The sequence below is a fragment of the Gracilinanus agilis genome, chromosome 4 (assembly GCF_016433145.1).
Source record: "Gracilinanus agilis isolate LMUSP501 chromosome 4, AgileGrace, whole genome shotgun sequence".
Classification (NCBI taxonomy): domain Eukaryota; kingdom Metazoa; phylum Chordata; class Mammalia; order Didelphimorphia; family Didelphidae; genus Gracilinanus; species Gracilinanus agilis.
The window spans coordinates 477463460-477487460 of NC_058133.1; the positions used below are offsets into that span (position 1 = coordinate 477463460).

The 24001-nt window shown below is 38.9% G+C and overlaps 1 pseudogene; it reads left to right on the forward strand.

Moving 5' to 3' along the window:
- Positions 1-22731: 22731 nt before the first annotated feature.
- LOC123246762 lies at positions 22732-23543 on the forward strand (annotated as a pseudogene).
- The last annotated feature ends 458 nt before the right edge of the window (positions 23544-24001 follow it).

Genomic DNA, 24001 nt, shown 5'->3' on the forward strand with positions numbered 1-24001 from the left:
CTTTTGTCATCACTGGACTTTGATGTCTCTGGAAGAGAGAGGGAAGCTGATGACTTTGTACAACTCTGCCTCACTTAAATCCAATTCACCAGCAAGTCAAGACATCATCCTGTGATGCTACTGATCCTCTTTGAAAACAAAGGACAAACAAGAATGACAGTTATGTGTTGGGTACTATACTAAACACTGGAGATACAAAGAAAGTGAAACACAGTGTTCTTGCCCTCGAGGAACTCACACTCTAATGGAGAAGACAATATTAGGATAACTATGTACATGTAACATATATACTGAATAGATGGAAGGAAGTTAATCTTGCAGGGGAAGGCACCATCAATCAAACAAATAATCTATAAATAAGTATTTATTAAATGTCTGTTACCTGTCTGATGCTGTGCTAGGTACTAGGACACAAGTACAAAATAAAGAAATTCCTCTTTGTAAGAAGCTTATCTTTGAATAAATATAAGGAAGCAATTAGTGCATATAAAAGTATGAAGTATATAGCATAACTATAAAGTGAAAAAATACAAGAAGATGATGGTTTGAGGGGAAGGGCACTGAAAGTAGGAGGGAATCAGGAAAGGCTTCATGCCAAAGATGGTGGCTGAGTTTTATCTTAAAGGAAAAGTTTTATTCTATGAGGCAGAAACAAGGGAGTCCATGACAGGCATATGAAACAGCCAGAGCAAAAGCAGGAAAATGGGAAATGGAGTTGTTATAAGCGATGGAATAGAGATGTGAGACAGAACGTTGTGTATGGAGAATAGTGTGGTGTCCTGGGGCACACCAGAGCAGCTTTGCTTTATTGTTCAGTTGTTTTAGTTTGACTCTTCGTGATCCCATTTGGGGTTTTCTTGGCAAAGAGACTGGTTGGTTTGCCATTTCTTTCTTCAGCTCATTTTATAGATGAGGAAACTGAGGCCAATAAGGTTAAGTGACTTGCCCAGATCATACAGCTAGGAAATATCTGAGGCTAGATTTGAAATAATGAAGATGGGTCTTTCTGACTCTAGACACCATGGTGCCACCTAGCTGACCCATGCTTTGTTTTACCTCATCTGATACAGGGGCATAGAGAGCAAGAGACTGCTAATCTCAACTCCCTATTCCACTCTGAGTCCCAAAGGCCAGGGCTAGGCTTTTGGAATGGGACATATCTGACTAGTTTACATGATAAAAGATATAAAAAGGACCACAGAAGGCCTCAATTATTAACATTGTCTCTCTTGGAATTACTTTGTATACACTTAATTTTACGTAATTATATACACATTCTATCTGCTGACATAAAGGTTTCCTTAACTCCTCCTAATGTAATGGTCTTCCACCCTAATTTCCCCAAATATAAACTCCTGGAAGGCAGGGAATTTGTTTTCATATTTTTTTTTGGTTTTGTTTTGTAGCAGAAAGCTGGGCACATAGTAGATAATTAATAAGTGAATTGAATTGAAATGAAAACAAGATGTATCTTAAGATCTAAATAAACAATGGCAGAAGCAAAAGGTCAGAAAAGAGACTTGCATATGCTCAAGTCACAAGAGGAGTCTATTTGAAGATGTCAAAAATCCATACAACATGGATGGGATCTAGAGGAAGCTCCTCAGAAGTGTCACATTCAGCAGTGTAATTTGGGGATGGTAACTAATGAAATTAAGGTGCCTCCCTAGGAGTTGTCAGGAAGCAATCACCCTAAAACTTAATCCATGTTCTTGGAAATTTTAATATGTAATGAAAAGATGTTGAAATGAAGAAGGATGGAGATAGAACCAAGATGGTAGAGTAGAGGCAGCCACCCTGCTGAACTCTTTAACATTCCCTTCCAAATGACTTTAAAATACATTTTCAAGGGGGCAGATTATTAAGTCAGTGGATTGAGAGCCAGGCCTAGAGTTGGAGGTCCTGGTTTCAAATCTAGCCTCAGACACTTCCTAGCTATGTGATCCTGGGCAAGTCACTTTACCCCCATTATGTAGCCCTTATTGCCCTTCTGTCTTGGAATTAATACACAGTATTAATTCTAAGATGGAAGTAAAGGTTAAAAAATAAGATAAAATAACTCCTCAAATCAAAATTTGGAGAGACAGAACCAACAAAAAGTCAGAGTGAGATATTATTCCAGTCTAAGACAAATGAGGTTGTCAGAAGAGGTCTGTAACACTAGAGTGAGATCCATCCTAGAGGGCAGGCTGTGCAGCAATGGTTGTAGAATTTGGAGGGAGCCATGCCAGCAGACTCAGTAGGATCAGCTTTGGGAGCTCACAGCCCAGAGTTCAACAACTGGTTAGAAAGAGATTACAGGGAAGGGAACCATCTGCTGACATTGGGTACAGCTTGTGTTGACTGGCAACTCTACTGTTCATAAGCAGTATTGAGTCACAGTTCTAGAGCAGTGAGGAGTTGATGGGGGGTGGTCACAAGAGAGCACAGGCCATGGCTGTAGTTTTAAGGTAGAGAGAAGAGCTAGGGCTTGTGTCTGTAGGATAGCAGAGACTCTGGCCATAGTTCCAGGACCAAGAGGCTACAGGGGGGGGAGAGCTTAGACTAGGAGAACAGTGAACACAGCAATTCCTGAATCACACTATCTTAGAAGCACCCAAAACTTGCAGACCTCTAGAACCAGTTCTGAAAATAGCAGCAAAAAAAGCCCTAATGTTTAGAATTGTGCTACCCCAACTCCAAGTGAGCAGAGTCCAACTTTATCATAAAGCTCAAATTCAACAAAAAGGATGAAAAATGAACAAACACAACAACAAATGAACTTAACCACAAAATCTACTACAGTAGCAGGAAGGACCAAGACATACATGCAAAAGAAGACAATAATGCAGAAACATCCACAAGTTGTTCCTGAAAGAGTTAAAGAAACATTTAAGAATGGGAGAGGAAAAGTTGGAGAAAGAATGAGAATCATGCAAGAAAATTATGAGAAGAGAATCAACAACATGTTTACCAATTAGAGGTACAAAAAATATTGAAGGAAAATAACACTTTAAAAAACAGAATTGATCTAATGGTAAAAGAGGCACAAAAATTAGTTGAAAAAAAGAACTCTTTTAAAAAGCAGGATAAGTCAAAAGGAAAAGCTGTTCATAAGCCTTAACATGTCACTTACATGTCAACTGTGATAATTATGGGAATATGGGAAACATCATTTCCCCATTTACCATGTTCAGAACCTGGGAGTCATCTTTGATTTTTTCCCCTCTTTTTATATCAATCAGTCACCAAATCTTGTCAATTCTACTACCAAAATATCTCTCACATCCATTCCCTTCTTTCTACTTCCATTGTCCATCCTAGTTCAGGACCTCTTTATTTCTTTCCTGAATTCTTGTAATTGTTCTCCTAATTGGTCTCCTTGTTTCCAGGTTCTTCTCTATCCTTCCCACAGCTGCATAAGTAATTTTCCCATTGCACAGGTTTTAGGGTTGATGATTTAATTTCCTTGCTTGAAAATCCTTATCGGCTCCCTATTGCCTACTAAACAAATTATAAATTCCTCCATACAAAGTCTTTTATTCGTTGACTCCAAATCTCCCTTTCCAGTCTTATTTCACAAAACATTCTTTTGCATTCTCCATGTTTTAGCTAAACTGATCTTTCTGTTTCTTATCTGATTTTTCCCTCTCCTAGCTCTCTCATTCCCTACTCCTCATCTATATTTAATGAAATATTGCTCTTTATTAAAGGCCTAGCTCAGATGTCCGCTTCTCTTATTCCCTTAGCTAGAAACAATCTCTCTTGCATTGAATCTTTCATGCTACTTTCTCCCAGACACTGGAATATTTTCTAACATTTACTTATTTGTATAGATCCCTTATCTCCGCCCTTGCAAAATGTAAGCTTCTTGAGGGAAGATACTACATACCAGTTTTCATCTTTGTGTCTTCACTGCTTAGTATGGTTTAGGCACTCAACAAATGTTAATTGAATTATTGCCTTGAATTCAAGTAGACTGACAACAATCAGTCAACCAATCAACAAACATCTATTGTTATAATTATGGGAGGTCTCTTGATCTATTTGAGATGGTAAATTGATGTACAGAGAGAAATAAGATGACCCTTCTCACTTATAACAGTTGCCCAGGCAGGATCCTTCAGGTCTAAGAGGTATATCCCTTCAGGACCCACCTGGGGTTAATTGATATGTTGATTTGGGCTCTTTAGCTAGGATAAAGCCTTGTATTCTGACTGCGATTTCTCCCTTCCCAAAACAAGCTTGGAAACTGCTTTAGGAAGGTACTTTAAACTTTATATTAAACAAGAAGGATATGGATAAAGGACTGTAGTATAGGAGACCCTATTCTAATGGTTACTAATAAAATCTCAACTGCTGGCAGATGAAGAATCAATGTAGCTTCCCTCTGGTTCAGCCTGGCCAGGACTAAGCCAGAGTAGGTAAACTGCTGGGATATCTTTGACTTCTTCTTCAATAGATCTTCAGCCTTACAGTTGAGTTATGTCCACCCTTTCCAACCTCTTCTTCATCTCCCGCCCACTTCCCGGATCCCTCCCGGGCCCTGGGAAACCTAGATATCTAGATGATGAAACTCCTAATATCTAGGGGCAGTAGACACCAAGGTGGTGGTCAGGTACAGGTTGGAACGGTATCTCAAGTACAGGAAGAGTTTGCAGAGAGATGTTCGTACCCTTTCACTCCAAGATCAGGATCCACCAATCTCTAGCCTCAGCACAGGTCAAAACCCAGAACCCCTTCAGGATTCTCAACTGCCCCTCCTCTTGCCTCTCGCATGACTTCCCTGGGAACAGTCCATCCAACTGACTTATTTGTCAATCAAAGGTGAACTTCAAGCTCCCAGAGATTCAATATAACACTATCAAATATCTACAGTGCTATGTGACAGGAATTGTCCAAGGCATCAAGACAAAAAAGAAATAATCCCTCGATGTGAAGAAGTATCATGGATCCAGAGCTCCTCCATTTTGGGAATCAATCCATTTTGTTCACACATATATATCTATACTCTCCCATTAGTGTTTGCAATGAAATTAACCCCAAATAGGATGTGCCATGAAATCCTATTGGGCAACCTATTCTGAGAAATAACCTAGCCTTCCCACATCCTATTATGTAGAAACCTCTAACCCTGAAATTGGGTAAAAGGGTTATTGTACCAAATCCGTCTTGAGCAAGAGAGACCTTGACTAATCAACTTTTGCTCTTTTGCCCATACCCTGCTCTACATTTCCTAAATTACATGAATCTTGAAAACTATGCTCTCAGGGTGCATTTACTTCTTCAGGTGAGACTCCCCTGCTAGCAAACTCAATCCTAGTTGGTCTAAATTTATGTTTCTCAGCCAATCTGTTGTTCCTGTTTCCATCTTGATAATTTATATGATACATTCAAAGATACAAGGTATAATTCAGGGGAGAGGGCACTTGTGGGATTATTAAAAGTTCCATGTAAAATGGGATATGAGCTGAGTTCTGAAGGAAGAGAATCTACGATGTGGGGATGAGATGGGGGTGCATTATGGGCTTGAGGGAAGGCCAAAGAAAAGGTATAGAAATGGAAGATGAAGTGTTATGTTTGAAAAACAGCAAGGTAACTAATCTGGTTGCATTGTAGAATAAGGGAAGGGGAATATTGTATATTAAGGTTGGAAAGGTAGATTGTGCCAAGACTTGCTTTTAGGGACAGAGGGACAGTGCTGGTATTTGCTCTGTATAGTTTCTTCCCTCAGGATTCTGTGTCTATGCTTCATGGCACATAATCTGGACATGGAATTGGGATTGTGCTAGGATCTTGCCCATGGGGCAATCTTCCAATTGCTCAATTCATTTTCTTTTTTCCTTTTATTATCATGCAAAATGCACTTCCATATTGGTCATTATTGTAAGAGCAAAGTTACTCATAGGCAAAACCTCAAAATAAAACCAAGGATACACTAATGTGAAAGAAGACTCTAACAGTTCTTTCTCTGGAGGTGGATAACAATCCTTGTCATAAGTCTTTCATGATTGTCCCAGATCAGTGCATCGCTGAGAGTAGACAAGTTTTCACAGATAATCATCATCTAATATTGCTGTTATTGTGTACAATGTTCTTCCAAGTTCTGCTTTTGCTCTGCATCAGTTCCTGCAGATCTTTCCAGCTTTTTCTGAAACTATCTTATTTATCATTTCTTATAGCACAATAGTATTCCATCACCAACAAGTACCACAACTTGTTCAGTCATTCTTCAATTGATGGTCATTGAAAGTCATTGAAATGGCAGAGTGGCCCTTAATTGCCTTAAACTGCCCCTTCACCCAGAGTTCTCGGAGGCCTCTTGGAATTCTCAGCTGAGGCTTGACCCCCTCTTTTGCAACTGGAATTTCACTCTGCCATTTCAATGTCACAATGAACATTCCCTCAATTTCTAATTCTTTGCCACTACAAAAAAGAGCTGCTATAAATATTTTTGTACAAGTGGATCCTTTCCCCCTTTTTATTATCTCTTTGGGATACAAACCCAGTAGTGGTATTCCGGATCAAAGAGTATATACAGTTTCATAGCTCTTTGTTCTAAATTGTCCTTCAGAGCAATGGTTGGAGCAGTTCACAATTCCCCAACAATGCATTAGTCCCAATTTTTGCCATATCACCTACAACATTTACCACTTTCATTTACTGTCATATTGGCTAATCTGATAGGTGTGAGATGATGGTACCTTAGCATTGTTTGAATTTGGATTTCACTAATCAAGAGTGATTTAGAACATTTTTATATGATTATTTAAATTCATTTTCAAGAAGTTAATTTAGAAGTTTTAAAAGGTACCATTTCCTGAACTTTTTTGCCCTTTTCAGTTGCTTGTCCAGTTCTCCATGTCTCCTTTTCTTAGCTTGAGCATGAGTATGGATAGTTGGTACAGTGGTGACAGTAAAGGATCCCTATAATTAGAAGAAAGGAAGATACTTCATAGAACAGAGTCAAAGCTCTAAAGGAGGAGTTGCATTGTGCACCTGGGATGGAACATAGAGCAACTGTCAAAAACACTTCCAGCATCAGTTCTGCCATGCTTCCACCAAAGCTTCTGGGCACATAGGGGTTTAATAAATGCTTGCATAATAAATGTGTCCTCCCAATAATCCCCTGACTCAGAGAATGGTATCGAATCAAAGAATCTCATACTTGGAAGTACCTCCTGAGGCCATCTAGCTCAATTTATTCTGGAATGAATCTCCCTTACATATATCCCTGACAAGTGGAGGTAGTTGAGGGGTAGAAGAAAGAACTGATGAGTTCCAGTTCATCAGAGTCCAAATCATCATACATAGAATACTAAAATCTTAGAGGGTATATATGATGATAACAATGCCTACCTCCTTGGGTTGTCTAGAGAACCAAATATGATAATACATGTAAACTATCTTTTTACATCTTGAAGTGAAATATAAATGAAACTTAGTTTAGAAGGACACTGAATTTGTCATCAGCAGATACTTGTGGCCAGATTCCATCTCCAAAACTTACAAGTTGTATAACCTCGAGCAAGTCATTTACACCTCTCAGTCTTAGTTCCCTTATCTATAAAATGAGGATAATAATACTGGCAATACCTAACATATTCTGACAGGAAATTTCTAGTTACTGATGTTGCTGACTCAGATTTCTTTGTTCAGCCAGACTACTGACTTATTAGAGCAAAGATAAAAATAAATACCATATTAGGAGAAAGAATAAAAATGAGACTACATGGGCAGTATTTAGGGCAACTCCAATCTGACCTATTAAAATACAATGTTGACAACCAAAGTGGGGAAATAAACTTCTAATGAAGTTTAATATAAATCAGTTTCCACAAACAGAAAGAACAAAAGAATCTAGAAGCTGCTTTAGCTAAAACTGATCTTTTGCCAAGTGGAAAGATATCACCACCAAGGGTGACACTGATCTATTATCATGTAATATTATGGGGGACTTATGAGAAAGAATGCTATCCACATCTAGAGAAAGAATTGTAGGAGTAGAAATTCAGAAGAAAACATATGATTTATCACTTGTTTATATTGGTATATGATTTGGGGTTTTGGTTTTAAAAGATTATTCTATTAAAAATGAATAATAGGCAAATAGGATTTGAATGATAATATATGTATAACCCAATGAAATTGCTTGCCAACTCTGGGAGTGGGGAGGGAAGATGGGAGGGAGACAATAGGAATCATGTAACCATGGGAAAATTAAAAAATAAAACTAAACTTAAAAAATGACATTCTGAAAAAATAATATTATAGGAAATGCCAATGGAGATCTCTGGGAAGATTCCCAATGTATTGGATAGATGCTTGTCTAGGATGTAAGAGAGTACATGGACAAGAATCCCACATAGTGAGGTGTGAATGATTTGTGACCTGTGATCCATAAAATCACAAATCAGTGAGAGCATGGAATTACTTGAAGGTTATAAAAATATGATTTATTCAAAAAGTTTCCTAACTTCCTAAACACTATAAATACATACAGTAAAAATATTCAGATATTTTTGTCTAACATCTGAGATATGAATTTCCCTATAATATTGCTGAGAAGTGGTTGCCAGCCACTGCATCATTTTTTAAAAATCCTTACCTTCTGTCTTAGAATTGATGCTAAGTATTGGTTCCAAGGCAGAAGAGCAGTAAGGGCTAGGCAACTGGGGCTAAGTGACTTGCCCAGTGTCATATAGCTAGGAAGTATCTGAGATCAGATTTGAACTCAGGACCTTCTGTCTCCAGGTCTGGTGCTCTATCCACTGAGCCACATAGTTGCCCTTTCTGCATCACTTTTGAAGAAGATATTTACTACATCATAAATATTCTTTTTGGGGGCAGCCCAGTGGATTGAGAGCCAGGCCTAGAGATGGGAGGTCATAGGATCAAATCTGGCCTCAGACACCTCCTAGCTGTGTGACCCTGGGCAAGTCACTTGACCCACATTGCCTAGCCCTTACAACTCTTCTGCCTTGGAGCCAATATACTGTATTGACTCCAAGCCGAAAGGTAAGGGTTAAAACAAACAAACAAACAAACAAACAAATAAATATTCTTTTTCTTTCCTCCCTGATCTTTCTGTATCTAGTTGCATCTTTCTGATCTGTTCTCCATATAGCTGCTAAAGTCTGATGGTGTCACTTCATTAATCAATTCCACCGTCTCCCTCTTACTTGCAGAATTAAATAGGAATTCCAGTTGTTTGGCTTTGAAGGCTCTTAATAATCTGGTTCCAATCTAGCTTTCTTGAATTCTTATATGTTGTTCCCTTTCATGAATATTGTATTATAGTACAACTAAGCTATTCCTCATCCATAGCTCTATGACTATTTTTTTATCTCTGTGCTTTTGTACTGGTTGTACCATATGGGTAGAAGGCACTTTCTTCTCACTTCCATTTCTTGAATACGTAGTCTTCTTTGATATCCATATTAAGTGATCTCTTCCTCATGATATCTCCAGTTATTTGTGGTCTCTCCCACAAATTGCCATGTTTCTTTTTAGCATATTATAAAGGTCTGGCCAATGGATCTGTATTCATAGAGAGCAGGTAATGGACTTTGCCAGCAGTTATTCCACTTATAAGAAGCTGGGAAGCCTGCTTTGAGTAAAGCAAGAAAACTTGTAATAGGACATTCTAGTCTCTGTTTTGGAGTATGCAAAAATATTGTGTGATTTACTCTTTTCTGCTGACTCAGTGGTGAAGAGATGGGGCTTCCAATTAGCTAAGGTGGAGCTGAGCTGTATTCAGAAGGCCAAAGAGGATTCCTTTCTCATATTGTTTCATTTTGGGCTGACACCTGAGTAAGAAGGATATGCTATGGTTGGTTTTTGTATTGGGGAGAAGCCTTGGGATGTGTATGTCACTTGGATCTGGCAGGAATCCAAGAACTCATTGCTTTTTTCTGCTCCTATAGTGGAGAGTCCTGAACTGACTTTCCTTAGTGTAGAGAGTTCACCTTTAGTGTGTCTCCGCTTTTAATAAATGTGTTTCCACTAGCCACTGCTCTTCTATGGTCACTGCTACCAACACAGACAGGATTGCTAGGTGCTGGCAATGCACCAAATCATAACCTGGGCACTAAATAAATGCTTGTTAACTGACTAATCAATTTTGTCTCTGGATGCTTAGCTGCTTTTGCTTGGGGTACCTTCTATTTGTTCTTGGCATGCCTGACTCTATTTCTGGATATGTTGAGTTCTACTAATCCAGTCTCTGGTAACTTGTGTTCAGCAGGGATGAGAGAGGAGTTAAAGGAAGAGAGAGGCATTTTCTCTCCTCCTAAGATTGATTTTATAACTTCTTTATACTTTTGAGGAATGTCTCACATGTATTTTTTTAGAAGTGTTCATCAGATACTTCTAGCAGTGTAAACCTGGGCAAGTCACTTAACTCCAATTGCCTCGCCTTTATTGCTGTTCTGTCTTAGACAATTCTTAGAAATGTGGAAAATTAATATCAAATTATAATAGTTTTTGAGATATGGTTCCCCTTTTGGCTGTTGAGAATAGTTTGACTCAAAATCCTCAGCTCTAGAATTTTGGAATCCTCTCCCACTAGTTTGCTATTTTTATGTTTTGTGTTAGAAAAGGCGTTGGAAGGAGAGAGGAGAAGATGGATGGTGAAACTTTGCAGCTGAAACATTTCTCCTAAGAATATTGTAGTTTGGAGTTAGAAGATGTTTTGTCTTTCTGTGCCTGCCTAGTTTCAACTAGATGATGTCTAATGATCCTTCTGACTTCTGCCCTCTGAGAGAAACTCAGGCAAGTCTACTTTTATTGATATAAGGTGATAAATCAGCTTGGACTGACCCTGTCTCTGAGGTTCCTGCCCCACTCAGGTCAAAGACTCGTAGTCCCAAGGCACTCTCAATGGCTATTCTGAGGCTGCCTTGGGAAAGACATTCTGAGAAGTGAAGGGTTCTAGACAGGTTGAGAGACTGTGAGAGTATGTTTCCCTTTTATTTCAGGTGGACTGTGGTTGGTTGGTTGGTTGGTTGGTTGTTGTCCTTACTTAAAGAGAACCAAAATAACATCACTGGTTTGGAGTCAACATATAGCATGTTTAGCTGTGGTTGATCAGACCAATAAGAGCTTGGAAGGCTTTACCACAGATTGGGCATGAATAGTTGGTATGAACATTTGGGTTGGAAATGTCTCTAAATTTGTACATCTCACCTTTCTTTTGAACCACAGAAATTCTGCTTTGCACATGTGGTGCCTTCTTTGATGAGTACATGCTATGCTGGATGGTTCTGTTTCTCCTTTGTCTCACAATTGATACCAAAGTTCTTCAGAGAGACCTTTGGAGTTTTTTTTGACTCGTGGGAGTGCTTGCCTTCTATAAATTCTCTGGAAAATAGTCTTTTAGGCAAATGCATGTCTGGCATTCAAACAACACAGGAGGCTCATCTGAGCTATTTTCTCTGTAGGTAGAATGTAAAAACAAAACAGATGTCCCATCTAGTTGGAATCATTTAAGTGCTAACCTGAATGGAAGGTAAGGAAACTCAGTGGGTTTTTTTTTTCCAGGTCCAAGACTTTCTGAGTTCCATCGTATTTTGTTTTGCTTTTTGATTAAGCTAGTGAGGTGGCATAGTGGACAGAAAGCTGGGCTTGGAGTCAGGATAACCTGAGTTCAAATCTTGCCCCAGACACCCATTAGCTGTGTGAACCTAGGTTACTTGTATGACCTCTTTAAACCTCAGTTTCCTCCAGCTTAAAGTGGAGATTAGGATAACATCTTCATTGGATTGTTGTTAAGGATAAAATGATATAACATACATAAAGTGCCTTGCAAATTTTAAAGCACTATATAAATGTTAGGTATTATTATTCAATTCATTTGATTGATGCTTTTTGTTTTTACAATGAGGTTATTTATTTGGATACCTCTTCCCATATCCCCTTTAGCCTTGAATGCTTCCCTATAATGAGGAAGAACACTTAAGCATAAACAACTCACTTAGAGCCCTTTCTTATAACATATGCAGTATTCTGCCCTACTAGTCATACACATTTCTGTTTAGAGGATGGAAGTATGCTTCATTCCAGTATCTGATCTCGAGGTTGGGTTCTCCTTTTGGCAGGTTTCTCTTTTGCTTTGGCATTATGGAGTTTTGCACTAGAGAAATGAACAGTCTCTGTAGACATCTAGTGGCAATCTGGAGATATCAGGCACATGGTGTTTAGGACCTAAAGCCCAGAAATGTGGCTGGAGACTCCCTCTGGATAACTTTGAAAAGAGAATGATGTTCCTGTGTCCAGGGGAGGGATCATTGCTTCTGCTCCTTAGTCTAATATGTTTAGCTTAGCTTTCTATAACATAGAAGGAGGTCTATAACTGAATCTATGTGGTATATTGGTAATCAGTCTTGGTATTTTATCCAATAATAATGATAATTACTGACCTCTGCATAATGTTTTATAGTTTTCAAATTATTTTATTTTAATTTGTTAGTAATATTTTATTTTTCCTCAATTACATGCAAAAAGAAATTTTTAACATTAGTTTTTAAAAAATTTAGCCAAATTCTTCACCTTCCTCTCTCTTTTCTCCCTTGTGAGATAGCAAACAATCTGATATAGATTTTACATATGCAATAATGCAAAACATTTGTCCATATTGGTCATTTTGTGGAAGAGAGCTTGAACAACAGCAAAAAAAGGTAGCAAGAAAATGAAACCACGTTTCGGTCTGCATTCAGACTCCATTGGTTCTTTCTCTGGAGGTTTATAGCATTATTTTATATTCAGTATATCATTTGTTCTTCATAACCATGCTGTGAGGCAAATGGTATGGCTATTATTTTAGGGTTCCAATCCAGTTTTTCTGAACCTTTCTCCACCGTGTCACAGTAGTTTTCTTATCCTGGACTCTGTCTTTTTGGCTTTCTCAAACCATAAGTACATTCTGCCCCAGCAGCTCTTTCTTCTGATTTATTGGTTTCTTCTTCAATATTCATTTTGGAAAGTGGCTGACCACATTATCACCACCACCATCATCATCGCCACCATTATCATCATTGTAGCTAACATTTATATATTACTTTAAGGTCTACAAATCACTACAGACATTATCTTATTTGATGATTACCATAATCCTTGGATGTAGATGCTATTATTAGTCCCATTTAATAGATGAGGAAATGAAAGTGAATAGGTTAAGTGACTTATTCAGGGCCATATATTTAGTAAATGCTTCAAAGAAAAATGTGAATTGGTCACAAGCTCAACAAGAATTCCTGGAAGAGCTAAACAAATTATTTTCAAAATCATTATGAATGGTAGAGGAAAATCAGGTTAAAATGAAAGCAAAGAAAGATTGGTATTACAACAAGAACACCTACCCAGAAAAATGGAATATAATCCTTTGAGGAAAAAAAAGTGAATATTTAATGAAATAGAAAACTTTCAGGTATTCCTGATGTGAAGACTAGAACTGAATAGAAAACTTGGCTTTCACATTCAAGACTCAAGAAAACCTAAAAATGTAAACATGAAAGAGAAATTATAAAGGATGCATTAAGAGTAAATAGTTTACATCTCTATGTGGGAAGATTATACATGTAACTTCTAAGAATGATACAATTATTAGGGCAGTTAGAAGGATTCTACATTGAGAGATGGTACAGGAATGAATTATGTTGGAATGATCTTTTAAAAATTGATAATAAAGAAGGATACTCTAGGAGAATGGGGAAGGGAGAAGAAGAATGGGGAAAATTATCTCACAAAGAAGAGGAACACAAGGAAGATTTTTTACAAGTAAAGGGGGAAATGGTGTGTATGTGGTGGTGATATAGGCAATGCTTAAAATTCATTCACATCTAAATTGGTTCAAAGAGGGAAGTATATACACATATATACACATAATGTAAAAATTTAAAATAAAATACTAGCAAAGACATAACAACAATATATCATAAAGTTCACACACTGTGATTTATACCAGAAATGTAGATGGGCTTTATACCAGAAATGCAGTTCTGATTCAACATTAGAAAACTATTTGCATAATTGATCATATCAATAACAATAAAAACAAAAATCATGTGACTATATCAATAGATGCATAAGAAACCTTTACAATGCAACACTCATTCTTATCAAAAACATTAGAAGATGTAGAAATAAATGGAACTTTCCTTAAAATAATGTGTTATTCATCTAAAACCATTAGCAAGCATTATCTGTAATAGAGATAAACTAGAAGCCTCCCTCTAAGATCAAGGTGAAGCAAGGATGCTCATTATCACCACTATTACAAAATATTGAACTAGAAATGTTAGCCATAGCAATAAGAGAAGAAAAATAAATGGAAAGAATTAGGACAAGTAATGAAGAAACTAAACTATTGCTCTTTGCAGATTATGCAATGGCATACTTTAGAGAATCAACTAAAAATTAGCTGGAATGATTACCAACTTTAGCAAAGTTGCAGGTATAAAATAAACCCGTATAAATCATCAGCATTTCTATATATTACCAACAAAGTCCAGCAGGAGGAGCTAGAAAGAGAAATTCTATTTAAAATGCCTGTAGACAATATAAAATCCCTGGGAGTCTTCCTAATAAGATAAACCTAGGGATTATATGAACACAATTACAAAAAACTTTAAATACAAATAAAGGCAGATCTAAACAAAGGTAGAAATATCAACCGCTTTTGGGTAGGTCAAGTCAATATAATAAAAATGATAATTCTACCAAAGTTAATTTACTTATTCAGTGCCATACTTTCAGAGAATTGTTTTATAGAGCTAGAAAAAGCAACAAAAAATTCATCTGGAAGAAAGAAAGGGGTCCAGAATATCCAGAAAATCAATGAAAAAAATTTTTTTAGCAAGTTGGACTAGCAGTTTCAGATTTCAAACTTTATTACAGAGTACTAATCATTAAAGCAATCTGGTCCTGGATAAGAAATAAGAGTGGTGGATCATTGGATTAGGTATATAACAGACAATATTAAATGACTATAGTAATCTGATAAACCCAATGGGCCAAACTTTTGGTACAACAACTCACTTTTTGGCCAAAATTGGCTGGGAAAAGATAAGGGAAAAGGATCTATTTATGCAAAAATATTTGAAGCACCTCTTTTTGTCAGTCTAAGAAATGAAAATTAAGGGGATGCCTTCAATTTGGGAATGGCTGAACAAGTTGTAGTATATGATTGTGATGAAATACTATTGTACTATAAGAAATGACAAGCATAATTGTTTTAGGAAAAGACTTAAATGAAGAGAAGAGTTCATATAAGAGAAGGCTTATATGAACTCATACAAATTTAAGTGAGTGAAACTTGGAAAACATTGTACACAATAACATCAATATCATAAGGATAATTGACTGCAAAAGATTTAGCTTGTCTGATTAAAACAATGATGCAAGACAATTTCAAAGGATGCAAGATGGAAAATGCTGTCTCCCTCCAGAGAGAGAACTGATGAATTCCGAATGTAGATTGAAGCTTACTTTTAAAACTTTCTCAGTTTTTTTGTATTTGTTTTCTTTTGCAACATGGCTAAAATGGAAATATATTTTGCATTACCTCACATATTTAATTGATATCAAATTGCTTGCCTTCTCAAGGAAGAGTGAGGGGAGGGAACAAGGGAGAGAATTTGGAATGCAAAATTTTAAAGAATGAATGTTAAATATTTATATATATAGTTGGGAAATATTTAAGGAGATAGAAATATATTTAAAATGAATATAATTGAATACTAGTATGTCATAAGAAATGACTAAAGGAGTTTTAGTGAAATTTGGGAAAACTTGTATGAACTCTGAAAAATGAAGTAAGAGAATGAGAATAAAATTTATAGGATAAAAATAATATTGTGAAAACAAACTAATTTGAAGGACTTAAGAATTCTGATGAATGCAAATGACCAATCACAATTCCAGAGTCCATGATAAACATGCTACCTACTTCTGGGTCTTGGGGGGGTAGAATGAAATTTATTTTTTTGTACATAAACAGTATTTTGCTAGGAATTTGGTATTGGGGGTTTTCTTTGTTTTTTTCCTTTCTTATTATCTCCCCCTCTTCCCTCACTCCTTCCTTCCCTCTTTTTTCCTTCCTTTCTTCCTTCTTCCCCTCCTTCCTTGCTTCCCTTCTTTCCTCCCTCCTCCATCCTTCCCTCCTTCTCCTTTCTTTCTTTCCCTTCTCCTCTTCTCCCCTCTTCCCTTCCTCCCTCCCTCCCTCCCTTCCTTCCTTTTTTCCTTCCTTCCAGTCCACTGTGCCACCAACCTCTATGGGAGAGAGGAAGGAAAAATGATTACTGTTAACTGAAAAACATTATTTAAATAATTTAAATAAAGGTATCCATCATTGAATAACTTCTTACAAAGAACTTCATCTAAAAAGTTTCATTTATAACTCTGCAGGACACTACCCCTTGCAGTTTTCAGAAGCTCCCAGCAGGTGGCATGAGGCCTCCTTCAATTCTAGGCAGCTCCCAGCAGGAGGTACCATTGCCAGTTCTAGGTAGCCTTCCAGCAAGAGGCATAAAGGTCTCCTGCAGTTCTAGGCAGCTCCCAGTAGGGGGCCTGAGGGTCTCCTGCAGTTCTAGGCAGCTCCCAGTAGGGGGCTTGAAGGCTGCTGCAGTTCTAGGCAACATCCAGCAGGTGGCAGAATGGCTCCATAATTCCTCTAAACATTCCTCCTCAGTCCCTCCTTAGTCTCTTGTTTCTTGTTAGCCAGTGCTCTTCACGGCCATCCAAGTGCCCTAAACTGAGATTTCTGAGCCACCTAGGAAGGTCTCTGCATCTATCTTTTCCAGGGACAAGACCCAGTATCTGAAATCCCACCATTAGAGTCTTTTTTCTCTGGATTAAGAATTGTCCTTTTCCATGCAGTCTTTGTTATCAACTTTTGTTTCTTAGGCAATTTGATCTTTTATCACATTTGATACTTACTAAATTTCTCTGAAGTAGGCAAGGAGCCTGCTGTAGTGCTGGAATTGGATTAGGCGAACTGAGTCCACATCCTGCCTTTGATCATTTTGTTGGGTTCTGGTCCTGTCTGTGAGCCTCAGTTTTCTTTCTTTTCCATTCATTCCTGTCTCGTAAAGAGGGTAAAGCTTCCAAGGTGTTCCCTGTCAGACAAGAAGTGCAGTTCTGCCTACCCTGGGATCCTAGCTATACAGTTTCAATAAACTTTCTCCTAGGGGGCAGCTGGGTAGCTCAGTGGATTGAGAGTCAAGGCCTAGAGATGGGAGGTCCTGGGTTCAAATCCAGCCTCAGACACTTCCCAGCTGTATGACCCTGGGCAAGTCACTTGACCCCCATTGCCCACCCTTACCAATCTTCCACCTAGGAGCCAATACACAGAAGTTAAGGGTTAAAAAATAAACTTTCCCCTCACCACCCCTCCCAGATGCTCCCCTTTGTTGCTGACCCTCACAAAGGGATCCTGTTACCCTCTACCTCCAAGAACCTCTCTCTTTTGGAGCACAGATTCAAGTACAATAACTACAAAGCTCAGAGATATCCTTTGTCCCTCACACTTCTGGGAAGGGTGTCTCTGATCCAAGCCAGTCCAGAGCTGGAAAAACAGCCTTACTTCTCCCAAATGATCTCTCTAAGTCTCAACTGAAAGGCAGCAGAGAGGAATGGATGGGGGAACTCTCAGAATCAGGAAGATTTGAGTGCAAGTCCTGCCTCTGCTACATAGCAGCTGTGCCTCTGGGCAATCTGCTGAACCTCTCAGGGTGCTGGATATGTCCCTTAGACTCTAAATTGAAGAGCTGTTGTCACTCTGCATTGATTGAGGGAGTTTTCTCACTGGGGAGTTCTTACATCAAAATCACAAGTAGGACCAAAAAGGATCCAAATAATTTCTCAGAATAGGATCTTTCAAATCATCCCAAGATGCTACAGTTATTCTGAGGAGTAATAGTCATATCTTACCATTACCTGGGAGAGGAGGGAAGGGAACAAATATTTGTTAAACACTTATGTGCCAGACACTGTGCTAAACACTATAAATATTATCTAATTTAATCTTCACAACAACTCTGGAAGGTAGGTGCTCTTATCCCCATTTTGCAGAAGAGGAAACTGAGGCAGACAGAAGTTAAGTATTTTGTCCCAGATCACATGGTAGTAAATATCTGAGATGAATTTGAAACCAGATTTTCCTGAGTCCAGGATCAGCCTTCTATCTACTCCACTTTTTAGCTACCTCTGAATCAGAGCTTGAAGAGACCTTTAGAGGGCGCCACAGACCAGCTATGTAAGCCGACCTGGTAATGGGCAGATGCATAGGAGGGAAGAGGCTGACATTTTTTGGAAGAGGTTGCTTATTGGTGAGTTCTTCTACTTTGCTTTTTAAAAATTAATTTTTCATCAATGAACTATCTCCCTCTCTCCAATCGAAGCAGCTGGTGACATAGTGGACATGGTGGATTTGTTGTGAGAATTGAATGAGAAAAAAAAAAGTGTATTCCACCCGACTCCATTAAAAATGAGGAAGAAAGAAAGAAAGGAAGGAAGGAAGAAAGAAAGGAAGGAAGGAAGGAAGGAAGGAAGGAAGGAAGGAAGGAAGGAAGGAAGGAAGGAAGGAAGGCAGACAAAACCTACTTGGCAAATAGGAAAAAAAAAACACATTCCCACCCTGTCCATATCCAAAACCATGTCTTACTCTACACCATGCCATCACTTCTCTGTCAGGAAATGGGTAGTGTGATTCATTGTGGGCCTTCTGATTGCGGTTGTTTGTTTTCATTCATCAGAGTTCTTGAGTCATTCAAAATGCTTTGTTTTTTACAAGATTGTTTTAATTGTATAATTAATTGCTCTTCTGGTTCTGTCTGCTTTGTTCTACCCAGTCCCTACATGGTTTCTTTTGTCATTTCTTATGGCACATTGGTATTCCACAGTGTACCATATGGGTGGCACAACAGATAAAGCACTAAGGCTGGTGCCAGAAACACTCGAGTTCAAATTCAACCTCAGACACTTACTAGCTGTGTGACCCTGTGTAACCTCTGTTTGTCTCAATCTTCTCACCTGTAAATTAGGCTAACAATACCCCTTACCCCACACTGTTGTTACGATATTATTTATTCAGTCATTTCCCAGTTGATAGCCCCCACTATACCCCACAGGTTTTTTTTTTCTCTGCTACTACAAAAGAACTATGATAAATACTATTTTATACATCTTCTTTTAAAAAGCCTGTTTTTGGATATAAGCCTGGTAGTAGTATTGCTGGGTTCAAGACTGTGCCTTTACTTCCAAAGCATTCCATTCTGAGATCTGATTTGTTTTTACTAACAAAACTTGATCCTGTGACTAATTACAATAAAACTACACTCTAGGAATTACATGTTTTCTTCTAGTGGGTATTCTCTAGGAGTCAAGAGAATAAGATCATGCACTAGGTCTCTTTTTGTCCTATGAGTCTTTGACACCTAAGATTGCTCAATGTGTACCCATATGGGCCCTCTATTGATTATATGCAGTGGCTCCTGGGACAGATTGGCCTCTGGGATTTTTCCTTCCTAGGGAGAGAATCCCTTTGTCCCTGAGCTATTGAGAAATTCCGTAAATAGAACCGCCAGCAGAGAGCCCCAGAACACTGCCCACCTACTTAGACAACAACAACAACCCCCCCCCCAACAAAAACCCAAACCTTCCCTCTCACCCGCAAAAACAACAAACCCTTACACTAAAAGCAGAACAGTAGAAGCCAGAAAATTCTCCCTATCTTCCTTTTTCATGACTTCTCCTATATATGTATGTGTTATGTATATACATTCATGCATACATGTATGTACCCAACCATCCATCCATCCATCCATTACCCATCTATCCATCCATCCATCCATCCATCATCCATCATCCATCCATTTAGCCATCCATCCATCCATTACCTATCATCCATCCATCCATCTATCCACCCATCCATCCATCCACCCATCTATCCATCCAACATCCATCTATTTTGCAATCCATCCTTCCATCCATCAGTCCGTTCTTTTGGCGTCGAAAGAGAATGTCTTTGCCCCACCCTCCCCTTAGCCCTCGCACTGTCGCCTCCCCATAGTATGGGTAGCTGGCTCCAGCGTGTCCACACGATTGTCAGTCCGTGGGTTTGCCCACGCTCGGCGAATGCGTGTCTGCCTGTCGTCCCTACACGTCTGTCCTCGGCGATCTGTTTCCGTGTCCGCCTCCCATATGCGTTCCCCTGCGTGTTCCTCTCCATTCTCTGCCTCTATTTGCTCTCTGCCCTCGATGCCCTCCGCATCCCCCCAAACTGACCGCCCTTTCCTGCGATTACAGGCTCCGCACTGGACGCTCCTTCGCTTCCCCCGCGGGAAGTCCCCCTGTGTAATCTCCTGCTCCCACACAGAACAAATCCGAGGAATACACCTCATTCCCTCCTTGGGCTGCAGCTGCCTGCTGGCGTTTTTATTTGAAAACCCCCTTCACCCCTAGGCTAGTCCTCCTAGAAAAGACTCCGTATAGAAAGCGGATGTTGCTACTGAAAGCCCTTTCAATGCGCAGCATTTAACATTTAGGGGAGAAAGGGAAATTCTGATTGGAGATTCAGAGCCCGAGGTTAAAGGTTGCCTACGACCAGCCATTCCCCAGAAAGAGGAGGAATATCTGGATATCTCCCCCAACATGTTACCGTGATTTCAGAGCCATCACCCTTATGTTGTTGTTGATCCACTAAGACTTTCTCTTGCCCTTGACTCCTACTAACCTTTGGTCTCAGCCAGAATTTTCTGTGTCTTTTCTTTTTCCTTGCCTGGTTCCAAAATGACTTTATTCTGGTGGGCATTGAGGGGGGAGGCGTGGATCCCTTTTGCCAGTAGTTCCCCCACGGCCCCCCTCTGTTTGCACTCAAGGGTCACGCTCCCTGAGATGCTCAGTCCCGTCACAGTTGTGCTCCCCATGGCGGTCTGCAGGGACACATTACCAGGGGATTTTAAGGTACGCCTCTGATAACTTCCAGCAGCCGAGGTTTGATACTGACTATGTCCTGGATACCAGGGACTTTGATGTCATGAAAGACAAACCAGTTTGTTTTATGTGGTCTCAAGTGGGACCTCTCATTGAGGAAATCAGAAATTAGGAATATTTTCATTAAAAACTACTAGGTAAGGGCCAGCTGGGTGGTTCAGTGGGTACATAAACCAGGCCTGGAGTCAGGAGTACTGGGTTCAAATCCGACCCAGACACCCTCCCCTCCCCAGCTGTGTGACCCTGGGGAAGTCACAACTCCAGTTGCCTAGCCCTTACTTTTCTTCTGCCTTATGGATTCTCAGAAGGAAACAATGGGTTTAAAAATAATTTAAAAACGAACAAACAATTAGGTACAGCTCTGGATAGGAAGCTGATCCTAGAGTCAGGGAACCCAGAATTCAAATCCAATCTGACACTTACTTGTTGTGTGACCTCGGGACTTCTGTCTGCCTTAGTTTCCTTGACTATAAAATGGGGATAATAATAGCACCTATGTCCTAGGGTTGTTTCTTTTTTTCTTTATATATATTTTATATTTTTTCCAGTTTACATGTCAGCACAATTTTTTTTAAGCTCTTACCTTCCTTCTTAGAATCAATACTATATATTGGTTCTAAGGCAGAAGAGTAGTAAGGGCTAGGCAACAGGGGTTAAGTGACTTGCCCAGGGTCACATAGTTTGGAACTATCTGAGTCCAGATTTGAACCCAGTTAAAAAAAAAAAAAAAAGGTTTTTTTTTTTAAACCCTTAACTTCTGTGTATTGGCTCCTTGGTGGAAGAGTGGTAAGGATGAGCAATGAGGGTCAAGTGACTTGCCCAGGGTCACACAGCTGGGAAGTGTCTGAGGCTGGATTTGAACCTAGGACCTCCCATTTCTAGGTCTGACTCTCAATCCACTGAGCTACCCAGCTGCCCCCTGTACAATTTCTTAATACTTATTTACTGATATTTTGCAATCCATCATCTCGGCCTTTTGTTCCTCACTCCTCCCTAAAAAGGCAGGTAATATGATACAGGTCATACATATATTATCATATAATACATATTTCCATGTTCATCATGTTGTGAAAGAAGACACATATTGCTTATGTTAGAAAAGAATTCATGAAGGAAACAAAGAATGGTATGCTGCAGTCTGCATTTAACTCTGTTTCTTTTATGGTGGTGGATCTTTTTTATTTTTGTCATGAATCTTTTGGGGTTGTTCTGAATCTTTACCTTGTGGATAAGTCATTGACAGCGGATCATCATACATTATTGTTGTTAGAGTGTACAACATTGTCCTTGTTCTGCTCACTTCACTTTGTATCACTTCATAGAAGTCTTTCCAGGTTGTTTTTTGATCATCTTGTTTGTCATTTCTTAAGGCACATTATAAGTGTATGTATATACTACCTTGTTCAGCCATTTCCCAATTGATGGCCATACTACAGTTTCCAGTTATTTACCACCATAAAAAGAGCTTCTCTGAATATTTTTGTACAGGCAGACCCTTTCCCCCCTATCTTTAATCTTTTTGAGATACAGACCTAGTAGTGGTATTACTACGTCAAAGGATATGCTATGTTTTATTGCCCTTTGGGCATGGTTCCAGATTATTTTCCAAAATAGTTGTATTATCCATTGGTTGTTTTGAGGCTCAAATGAGATAGTCACTGTAAATCTTCCGCACAATGCCTAGTATATAGTAAGGCTTAAATATTACCGCACCACTATCACCATCATCATTATTACAAGCTTGAATAACTTTTATTTTTTTATACGTTTTCAGCATTTGATAACACCATGTTCTTTAAAGTGGTGTGTGATGAGAATAGTTGTAAAGATGACCTATTTGTGTATTTTAAGACCCAGGATTCTGCAGATTGGGCTATGGAGAAAATGAAAAGCATGCTTCTCAAGAACTGCAAAATATCTTTGGTAGATTCAAGTCAAGGAAAGAACAGGAAGGTGAACTGGGAGCCAAAGGCAAAGGAATTCACCCATGTTAAATTGTAAACTTTGGAGATGATGTGGATGATGAAAGATTAAAGAAACTTTTCAGCAGAAATGGTAAAACTCTGACTGTAAAAGTGATGACTGCCCTGATGGGAAACCAAAAGGCTTTGGTTTTGTGAGTTTTGAGAAAAGCGATTGAAAAGATATCAGTTGGAAGATGGTATATGTAGCCTGAGAAGAGGGAAAAAGTTGAATTCCAGGATGAGTTAAAATGGGAATCTGAATGGCTAAAACAAGAGAGAATAGCTACTAAGACTAGGATGTGAATCTCTATTTTATGAACCTGTATGACACTAATGATGATGAAAACTTAATTAAGAAAAGGATTTTCTCCATTTGGCTCAATTACTGGTGCCAACGTGATGCTCAAAGGTTTTGTCTTTGTCTAACTTTTCTCACTTGAAGAGGCTACCAAAGCAGTGACAGAAATGAATGGGTCCGCCATGATCTCTAAATCCCCGAAAGCCAAATTTGTCCAAAAGCAAGAAGAAAGAAAAGCTCATTTTTACCAATCAGTATATATAGCAAGAATGAGAGCTCTTCTTGATAATAGGGTCATTAATCAGCTTTAACTGAACTCCTCAGTGCTGGAGAATACTCCATGCCAAGAGCAACCCAGGCTCAGAATAGACCTTCTTATTGTGAACTCGATCAAATAGCCTTGATAAAACATAATTCATATAGCAACATCTTGGGAGACCTTATGTCTTCCAAGAAATGTCAAATGCCACTGTCCATATGGACCATGTCCAACTCATTGCCACCAGGTTCTGATCACTAATGCTCAGGCTTCTCCTGGCCTTCCTCCTAGACTTTAGTGAGCTGGGGTTCCTGATGCTATGCAGAATTTATCTTTTAGATATCCTTCACCTAGAACTGTCTGACCTTATAAATAGGCTTCAAATGCCCAAAGCCCCCATCCAGTCTTTGTAAGCACCTCGGCCTGTAGTTTATGCTTACGGCCTTGGAGCTCTTATAGGTTTCCATGTTGACTGCTGCTTCTCTGATTGAAAAGAAGAAGATTGTGGGA